Here is a 10,159-nt window from a genome sequence, read left to right on the forward strand (position 1 = left end):
TTGTGTACGTATAGCCCCAGGTCTCTCTGTTCCTGCACCCCCTTTAAAATTGCACCATTTATTTTAAAGAGCTGGCACAGACGCGATGGGCCGAATGGCCTCCTGTGATTCTATGATTCTATGTTTTTGATGACACCTCTATGAAGCGCTTTGGGATATCCCCCAGAAGTGGGAGTCACCAGTTCACTTTCTCACTTAACACTATCATCTAACCTTGGCTGGACTAAACAGATGTTTTCGTGGTGTAATGGTTATCATGTTGACCTCACACACGAAAAACTCCCGGTTTAATCCCGGGTCAGAAACAATTTGCTGGAACTTGCTCCTCACAAACTTCCAGGCGCGAGCTTTCCCTCGTGTAAATTGGGCTGCAATCCTTTCACATTCAACAACGGCTGCACCAGATTCCTGGTCTCATAAACACTGAACATTTTTAAGCAGACTCCTAAAATAAAGTGCAAAAAATCAGAAGGGATGAAAGTCAGAAAAGTTAGCATAGTTTCGATAGTCACTCGGCAAACTTGTTAGCATTTCGTTCAGTGCGAAACAGAAAGTTGTGGGTTTATTAATGGTTATTAAAATAATTATCTCAGAGACTTGAATTATTCTGTGTAATTAAGTGAACTGTTTTGTAAATACAAATGCCCTAACTGGAAATCGAACGCGGGCCGTGGTAGTAAGAGCGCAAAATCGTAACCATTAGACGACTAAGTAGCTCGATAAAAAAAGTATATAAAAATATATTTCTGATTTGTTAGATGTAAATGCATTTCATGACTGCTAATTACAAAATGCACCTACATGTATCTGTATTATTTATTCACTTATTGGTGTGTACATATTGTAAATGGATTTAGATGTATCTGTATTATTTATTCATTTATTGGGGTGTATATATTGTAAATGTATTTTCTGGATATTTATTTCTCTATCTCTTATTTTTCATTACACACAAATACATAACACAGATACAGAGATATAATGATAACCACCACACAGTTACACCCACATGTATTTATAAGTGTCAAAGATGCAATCATATATATTTATAACAAGATATATCATATTGTAAAAAATAATCCAAATAAATTTATAAATGGCACACGTAACATAAACACTCACTTTATAAAGAAGCAAAGAAGCATGACATCCATTTATACACATCCATAATTTAAATTTTCACACCTGTGAGCAAACCTGAACAAAGTCCACACACCGAAAGTCTCAGCGTTTTTTCAGATGCTGCCCGACCTGTTATGCATTTTTAACAGTTCCTTTCCTGTGATGTGATGATTCTGGGTGCCGGGTGTGTGCAATTGGATTTGCTGCAGTCATGCTGCCGCGGACAGGTGAAGGCTGCTTCTGAGGCTGCCTGACACCCGGTGGGAGTGGGCGGGGATTTGGTAATCTGAAATAAATGAAACGGTGTATGAGAAACTTATCTAAAGGTAAACATGCAAGTTCCTGCTATTGGATCTCGTGGCGCAACGGTAGCGTGTCTGATTTCAGATCAAGCGGTTGCGTGTTCAAATCACGTCGAGATCACACTCTTATTTCGCGCTGGTCGGACTCTGAATAATTCCGGAGTTCGCATTGTATTCCCTTTTTCACAATAAACAGAACCCTGCTCTAAATTCTGCCCCACTGGTTCCCCAGTGTCAGGGAGAGAAACGTCTGATTCACTCATTGATTTATTGCAAGAAACATACACAAGCACACATATTAATTCAAAATCAGCCTGCAGCTGCACACGCACAGAGATAAGCACAGCCAGAGAGACAGGCCAACAACCGGAAATAGACAAACCGGTTTCTCAGAGAATTGCCTGTACCTCCACGGTCGAATGTAAGGGCTTTTGTTGTTCGCTTTCGTTCCACACCTTGGAATTCAGGATAATCTGGTGCGTGGTTTATCGGACAAGGCATGGGCGCAATGGCCCGAATGGCCTGCTTCTGAGCTGTATCCTTCCACGATTCTAAACTCAGCCCCTGGGGCGGAGCCAGCAGCTGCCTCACTGCAATAACAGACCAATTGGAGATAATTCAGCAGACCCGGATTGCTCAGTCGGTAGAGCATGAGACGCTTAATCTCAAGGTCGTGGGTTTAAGCCCCACGTTGGGCGAATTCTGTTTTAAACTTTTACGCTGCTTTCGCAAGTGAACCCTCCACTTGCTTGACTGTCAGTGCAAGAGACGAGTCTGCAAGTGCCGCGTCCTGTGCAATGGTCTAAAAATTTATGAGGAGCAGAAGGTTATTCGGGGTTCAGATACACAAACCTCTCTGATGAGCCTGAGATTTTGTCAGAGGTTGCTGTCTCCCCGACATCTCTTGCCCTCTTACGAGGCACTTGCTCTGGTTTCAATTTCCAAACTGGGTGAGTTGGTGATCGGGTGTAGGAGAGCTGGTTTGTGATCTGAGTCGGAGACTCATCGGCCCCGGGTAAGAGAGAGAAAAAAATCAGTCCAGGCCCGGCCCTAATCTGCGGATGTGGAAGAAAACACGGGAGGAGGGTGCGGTGTGACATCCATGTCAAACCAACTGCCCGAACAAAGCTGGCCACAGTCACAGAATCAGAATGGCTACTTCCTGAGGGAGGGGAGGCCGGTTCAAGTGGAAAAGGATCCGGTCGAGAATGATCTGATTCATTCGGTTAGGGGAGGGAAATTAAGGAGCTCCTTCGGAACGTTAATTACTTGAAAATGAAGACTTTTTCCTGTGTAACTTGTGTGGTTTTGATGAATGAAATGTTTGTAAAAAGGCATCCATGGAAAAGGATTGAAAGCTTTTTAGGACCAGAGGGGAAATGAGGAGATTTTTTTTCACACAGATGGTTGTTCCGATCTGGTAGCCACTCCCTGAAAGGGCGGTGGAAGCAGCTTTCATAGGAACTTTCAAAAGGCAATTGGACAGGTACTTGAAGAGGACTGATTTGCAAGGTTACGGGAAAAGGCTGGGTTTTTTGGACTAAATTGGACAGCTCTTTCAAAGAGTAGGCAGGGCAACACGGCCGAATGGCCTCCTTCTGTGCTGTAATATTCTATGATTCTATTCCATGATTTTAGTGTGGGACAGGAGAGATGTTGTTTGAAGAGAAGTAAAACTGTCCCAATCAGAGCAGAGAGAGGTGACTGGTCAGTTCCCCTCTGTCCAGTATAAGGCACCAACGGTTTTTTGTGGGGTAGTGGTTAAAAGTTCACTTAACACGCGAAGGGCCCTGCTTTCGATCCTGGGCGGACAATTTGTGTTGCAATTGCTGTTTACATTCTATATTAATGACTTAGGTGAGGGGACCGAGTGTAATGTATCCAAGTTTGCTGATGGTACAAAGGTAGGTGGGAAAGTAAGCCGTGAGGAGGACGCAAAGGGAGGTGGACAGGTTGAGTGATTGGGTAAGAGTTGGAGTATAAGGTGGGAAAATGTGAAATTGTCCACTTTAGTAGGAAGAATCGAAAAGCAGAATATTTTTTAAAAGGTGAGAGTCCAATAAATGTTGGTATTCAGAGGGAGTTGGGTGCACTTGTAAACAAATCACAGAAAGTTATCATGCAGGTACAGCAATCAATTAGGAAGAAAAATGGTATGTTGGCCTTTTTGCAAGGAGGTTGGAGTATAAGAGTAAGGAAGTCTTGATGCAATTAAATAGGGCTTTGGTAAGAACACACCTGGAGTACTTTGATGTAGTCTACATAGATTTTAGCAAGGTTTTTGACAAGGTCCCAATTGGCAGACTGGTCAAAAAAGATGTGATTGCACTAGAGAGGGTACAGAGGAGATTTACGAGGAGGTTGCCAGGGCTGGAGATTTTTGGCTGTGAGGAAAGATTGGAGAGGCTGGGGTTGTTTTCTTTGGAACAGAGGAATCTGAGGAGTGATTTAATTGAGGTGTACAAAATTATGAAGGGCCTAGATAGAGTGGATGGGAAGGACCTATTTACCATAGCAGGGAGGTCAATAACGAGGGGACATAGATTTAAAGTGATTGGTAGAAGGATTAGAGGGGAGCTGCGGAGAATTTTTTTCACCCAGTGGGTGGTAGGGGTCTGGAACTCACTGCCTCAAAGGGTGGTAGAGGCAGAATCCCTCGTTACATTTAAAAAAAAATACTTGGATTTGCAGCTCAAGTTGTGTAACCTGCAAGGCGACGGACCGATTGCTGGAAAGTGGGATTCGGCTGGGTGGCTCATTTTCGGCCGGCGATGGGCCGAATGTCCTCCTTCTGTGCCGTCAATTTGCGATGATTCTGCAAAAGTGGCAAGTGTTTTTTGTGAGAGCAAATTCCCTGACCGGGAATCGAACCCGGGTCGCAGCTTTAAAAGCGCCGAATCCTAACCACTAGACCACGAGGGAATGTGTGGAACGTTTCTAAATATATCTGGGAGTGTTTGTATTAGGTACAAATAATATTTATGCTTTAGTGACTGTTAGTTGCAAATGTATTTACATGAATCTGTATTATTTATTTATTTATTGGGGTGTATCGATTCTAAATCTACTTCTGGCGCTGATAAGAGTCCATATAATTCCTCAATTAATGTTTCATTTGCGTTTTCACAATAACAGGTCTGTCTCACTGGTTCCCCAGTGTCAGGGAGGGAAGTGTCTGATGCCCTCTTTTATTTGATGTTAGAAACAGAAGACAAACACTCGTATTCGTTCAAAATCAACCTGAAGGTGGACACACACACAGAGATAAACACAGCCAATGATCTGGTCGTTATGTTGGGATTGCTGCACATGCAGACCCAGGGGCGAGTTTACTGCAATGATAGACAAGAGCGGCTGAATTTTTCAGGCCCGGTTAGCTCAGTCGATAGAGTGTGAGACTCTAAATCCCAGGGGCATGAGCTCAAGCCTCATGTTAGGCACATTGTGGTTCAAACTTTTTTATGTTGCTTTCAGGGGTGAACCCAAGCTCTGATTCCCCCCGACATCCCGTGCAGTGTCACCGCGCACATTGTGGCCGCGCCCGGGCTGATTTCTCTCTCTCTCACCCGGGACCGCTGAGTCTGATGTACTGTGATCACCAACTCATCCAGTTTGTGAATTTAAACCGGAACAGGTGTCTCGCAAAGGGCAAGAGAAGTAGGGAAGGCTGCAATCTCTGACAAAATCTCATTCCCATTAGAGGCTTGTGTATCTGAACCCCGAACACTTTCTGCAACTTTTAAAAGTTTTGGCATTCACTGTACAGGACGCGGCACCCAGAGTCTCGTCTCTGACACTCACAGTGATGCGTTGTGCTGTTTTCACTCGTAAAACAGCTTTTGTGATATTGTGATATTGTCTTTGACTCCCTCACCAGCGGAAAGGGTTTGCCTATCTCCCTTTCAAAATCCTAAAAAGCCTTCTATATTCCAGGGAATACAAGTATGTAACCGCTCCTCATAATTTAACCCTTCGAGCCCTGCTAACATTCTGGTAATTCTGGGCTGCGCTCCTTCCAAGGCCAATGTACCCTTTGAGAGTAAAAGGGAATAAAATTTAAAATGAGCGTCACTGAGGATCAGTTTTCTATCACTCAAAGTTATCTATTTAATGAAGTAAAAGATGCAGCTTACAAAGAATAAGGGAGCAGCCACTGTCTCCCTTTTTGGCAGGAAAAGAAAACAGATCTGGATGTTCATGGAGACCAAGTTCCAACATAATGTTTCCGCCCAGGATAGAACCGGGAACTTTTCGCGTGTTAAGCAAATGTGATAACCACCACACTGCAGAAACCGATGGCATCTTGCTCAACACAATGGGCAACTGAATGGTGGCCTCTCTCTGCTCGTACTTGGACTGTGTTCTTTCAAGTCCAGCAAGAGATTCAGACAGTGGCTGCTCCACCTTTTCTTTAAAAACTCTCAGGGTAGTGGGTTTGAGCCCCACGTTGGGCGAGTACCGTTTTAAACTTTTATGCTGCTTCCACCGGTGAGCCCCAGCTCTGACACTTACCCTCGCCCCCCTCCGTCTCACCGCGCACGATGGAGCCGCGCCCGTGTTGAATCTCTCCAATTAGGTTTCCGCCCCAGTCGCAACATGAAATGGTCCTTATCAAAGTCACAAATGATACCCTATGTGACTACCACCATGATAAACTATCCCTCCTCATCCTTCTCAAATACAATATCTCACCGTGCTGTTATGCTGTTAGACGAGTTTCCTCTCTCTGCTCTTATTTGCAATGTGTTGCTTTTCTGACTGATAACACTTAGTATCATCGTATTATGTTAGTCCACAAGAGGAGATCATTCGGCCCATCGTGCCTGTGCTGGGTCAAACACACGTATTCGTTCAAAATTCGTTCAGAGATGGATTGAGTGCCTTGTTATCAGAAAATTGCCTGAACCCCCACAGTCTGCAGCTTTCCTCCTCGCTATCAACCACACGGCCTATTTTTGTGTCATCCGCAAATTTCTTAATCATGTCCCCTAAGTTTCGGTCCAAATCGTTAAAGTGGAGCACAAAAGTCAAAAGACCAAATACCGAGCCCTGCGGCACCCCACTGGAAACAGCCTTCCAGCCACAAAAACACCCGTCGACCATTACACTTTCCTTCCTGCCACTGAGCTAATTTTGGATCCAACAAGCCACATTCCCTTGGATCCCATGGTCCTTTCCTTTTTTGACCAATCTGCCATGTGGGAACTTTTCAAAAGCATTGCTAAAATCCATGCAGACGACATCAATTGCGCTACCCTCATCGATCCTTCTCATCACCTCCTCGAAAAATTCAATCAGGTTAGTCAGACACAACTTCCCCTTAACAAATCCATGCTTACTGTCCTTGATTGGTCCGTGCCTTTCGAAGTGATAGTTCATCCTGTCCCTCAGAATTGATTCCAATAATTTGAAATGGAGTCTTTCTCCTGCTTGCTGCAATAATAGATAAGGTGGTTTTGGTACGCCAGCCCGGCTAGCTCAGTCCGTAGAGCATGACACTCTTAATTTCAGCGTCGTGGGTTCAAGCCCCACGTTGGGTGAGTATCATTATAAACTTTTATGTTGCGTTCACTGGCAACGGTGCAGAATTGATGCAGAATAATTCGTTAAAGTTGCAGTCAGGATGGCCGAGCGGTCTAAGGCGCTGCGTTCAGGTCGCAGTCTCTTCTGGAGGCGTGGGTTCGAATCTCACTTCTGACATTGCTTATTTTTACGAAGATCTGAAAATATTTTATTTGTGGATTGGGTTGCAGCTGATTTTTCGACCAAGTTGATTTGCTCCTCCCACAAAAGCAACTGGCTTTGTGATGGAAATGTGACTTGAGAAGTTTCAAACGGTGAAATGTTTGACATATTAATGACCTGGACAAAGAAATAGAACAGCAGTGGGAAACATTTAAAACGGTGATCAATGGAGTCCAGGAGAAATATATCCCACTAAAAAGCAAGAACAAACCAGCCAGAAATGACACACCAGGAATGAATAAAGAAATAAGGGCAAAATTGAAACTGAAGAAAAAGGCACACACTGGACAATAAAGGAGAGAGGGGAATGTGAAAAGACTGGGAAAGAAGTCTAAAGAACTATTAGAAAGGCAAAAAGGAATATCAAAAAAAGCAAAGTATTCCAGACACATCAACAGCCAAAGATAGTTTCGGATAGGAATAGGGCCACTAAGGGATACACACGACAAACTCACAGGCAATGACAGCGAAATGGCAGAAATATTAAATAATCACTTTGCTTCAGTATTTACCAGGGAGACTCGTATTGTGGGCATGACAGTACAAGAATAGATCAAAAAAATATGTAAAGACATTTAAGATCGAAAGGGGGGAGATAATTGATAAACGAATCAATCTTAGAGAGGAAATTTCCTGTTAGGAGCCTAACCAGAGTTTCAAACCGCTCAGCCACGCCAATTTCCATATTACTGTTCAGGAGCTCATTTCACAGGGACACGATTACTGCGCTCCATTTAGGGAGGCTCAGTGAAAGGCGGAAATTGATCCATTAATAGAATCATAGCGCCATTCGGCCCATCGTGCCAGTACCAGCTCTCTGAACGAGCTGTCCAGTTAGTCCCACTCGCCTGCTGTTTCCCCATAGCCCTGAAAATGTTTCCATCCAAGCGTTTATCCAATTCCCTTTTGAAAACTGTGAGTTAAGAAAAACAATATTGAAAGGGGTGCTGGGGCCTCTGCAGCGTCGATGTAGAGTGTGTGATGATTGAAGTTATCAAGATGGTTGCTTTACACATGGTATATTGTGCAATCATCCTGAAATATCTTCAATATCCAATACAAATTGAATTGCAAACCTGACGGACCAACACTGGAAAATAAGTAACGAGTGAACGCAAATCATCTGGGACCCGTTTTTAGCCTCATGGCACTTCAAATAAAGTGAAATAACTTGACATTGAAAAGATTTGGAACTTGCGTCTGTGCCTTTATCTGTACCATTTCTTAAAGTTGCTGGCGTCTGATGATGTACACGCCTCTGCTCCCTCTATTGAACAAGAAAGAAGGTGTTTGCCGTTGACGGGACCTGTTGGTTATGAGCTCATCCTTTACATTGAGTGGGTTCGCGTCCTTTAAACGGCGTCAACTTTAGCCCAGCGGTGAACTTCGCAGCAAACAAGTTCATCACCGTCTCACCGCGGGCACTGACTGACATGTTTATCGTTATTTCTTTCAGACCGAAATAAATAGGAACCGTGATTTTAAATTTGCACTAAGTGATTTTTAGTTCGTCGCCTTGAAATGTTTCAAAGGCGACTCCTAATTTATGATCGTTCGGCCATTTCACCAGCGCGTTGAAAACAAAACATGTCTAACTTTCGCGTCTTTTTTCGAAAGGCAAAAAACATATTTCCCATGACCTCTGAAGGATGGACAAGTACATTTCAGAAAGCTGAAGCAAGTTCACCAGCCTTTTAATCCGGAGTCAGACCTTTGCGCCACGCACTCTGAAGGCAGGATCCTGGATGTTATTATATTTTTTGAATGTTTCTCAAACACCGCTTCATATATTGGTTGAATGGATGAGGCTTATCAAATCTCCGCCTGATCCCACCGGTAATGAGACAGTATTGGAAGCAGCCTTCACCCCCAATATCACGCTGGCATTCATCGCCTGCTCTCAGCGGACCGCACTAACACGGCTGGGAGATATGGACTTTGTTCACATTTAATCAGCAATGTGAATCGTTCAGTGTTTAATCATTTTTAATGGGGACAAGGTTTCAAAATATTTTCGCCCGGTTTCGAACGGGGGACTTTTTGCGTGTTCGGCGAACGTGATAACTTCTACACTCCGGAAACCTGACACCGCCAACCTCGTGATAGGGATATAACCCCTCAGCCAAACTAATTTCCGTATTACTGTCCAGGAGCTCATTTCACAGGGATACATTTACTGCGCTGTATTTCGGAAGGCTGCAGAGAAGGATCGGTGGCGATGGTCAGGCAGGGAATCCCAGAGCATCGCGCCCACACAAACATTTCACTGTTTTTTTTGCATGTGCCTGATATCCGACCGCAGTGTAAATTATGGCGAATCAGGCATGCTCAGATGACATTGTTCACAGAGTGTTTTCTTGCAGCCAAATCACACATTGGAAAACTTGAAATGAGATTAAGAGATCGGAGCCATTGAAAGTGCTCCCAGTTCCTGCATATCAGGAATTAAAACATGGCACCGGCTTCAGGGCGATCAGAATGAGGCAATGAATCCAAAAGTGGGAAGAAAAAGGTGCAATTTTCGTCCCTGGGTGGACTCGAGCCACCAACCTTTCGGTTAATAGCCGAGCGCGCTAACCCATTGCGCCACAGAAACCGTCTGGTCCTTTTTGTTCCAAGATACACTAAAGCAGCGTGTCACCTACCCAAAGTTACATGTTGCAGCCACAGAAATGCAATTGTCCACTATCAGTGTTCCTTTTCCAGAAATAAAGGATGGGACATTGTTTATGGAAACATGGAAACGGTCTGGTCTCGCTCACAGCGTCGATATCACCGCCAACCAGCTCTCCTGCAACCGGCGCGCCCACCGGTGCTTTGTCTGTTATTGAGTCGGACTGTGGGAGAACCTTCACCACACGGACTCCAGCGATTCGAGAAGACGGCTCACCACCACCTTCTCAAGGGCAATCAGGGATGGGCAAGAAAATGCCGGCCTCGCCAGTGACGCCCACATCCCATGAACGAATGAAGAAAAAGTATTCTGAGCG

General features: G+C 44.3%; 4 non-coding genes across 4 annotated transcripts; 3 read left to right on the top strand and 1 right to left on the bottom strand.

Annotated features, from left to right (window-relative positions):
* The first annotated feature begins 2,049 nt into the window (after positions 1–2,049).
* trnak-cuu (transfer RNA lysine (anticodon CUU)) lies at positions 2,050–2,122 on the top strand. Its single transcript has one exon. It is a non-coding gene; the product is annotated as a tRNA-Lys (tRNA).
* Positions 2,123–6,891: 4,769 nt separating this feature from the next.
* Positions 6,892–6,964, top strand: trnak-cuu (transfer RNA lysine (anticodon CUU)). Its single transcript has one exon. It is a non-coding gene; the product is annotated as a tRNA-Lys (tRNA).
* A 77-nt stretch (positions 6,965–7,041) lies between these two features.
* Positions 7,042–7,124, top strand: trnal-cag (transfer RNA leucine (anticodon CAG)). The gene has a single exon. It is a non-coding gene; the product is annotated as a tRNA-Leu (tRNA).
* Positions 7,125–9,691: 2,567 nt separating this feature from the next.
* Positions 9,692–9,765, bottom strand: trnan-auu (transfer RNA asparagine (anticodon AUU)). The gene has a single exon. It is a non-coding gene; the product is annotated as a tRNA-Asn (tRNA).
* Positions 9,766–10,159: the final 394 nt, after the last annotated feature.

The sequence above is a fragment of the Heptranchias perlo genome, unplaced genomic scaffold (genome assembly GCF_035084215.1).
Source record: "Heptranchias perlo isolate sHepPer1 unplaced genomic scaffold, sHepPer1.hap1 HAP1_SCAFFOLD_62, whole genome shotgun sequence".
NCBI lineage: Eukaryota > Metazoa > Chordata > Chondrichthyes > Hexanchiformes > Hexanchidae > Heptranchias > Heptranchias perlo.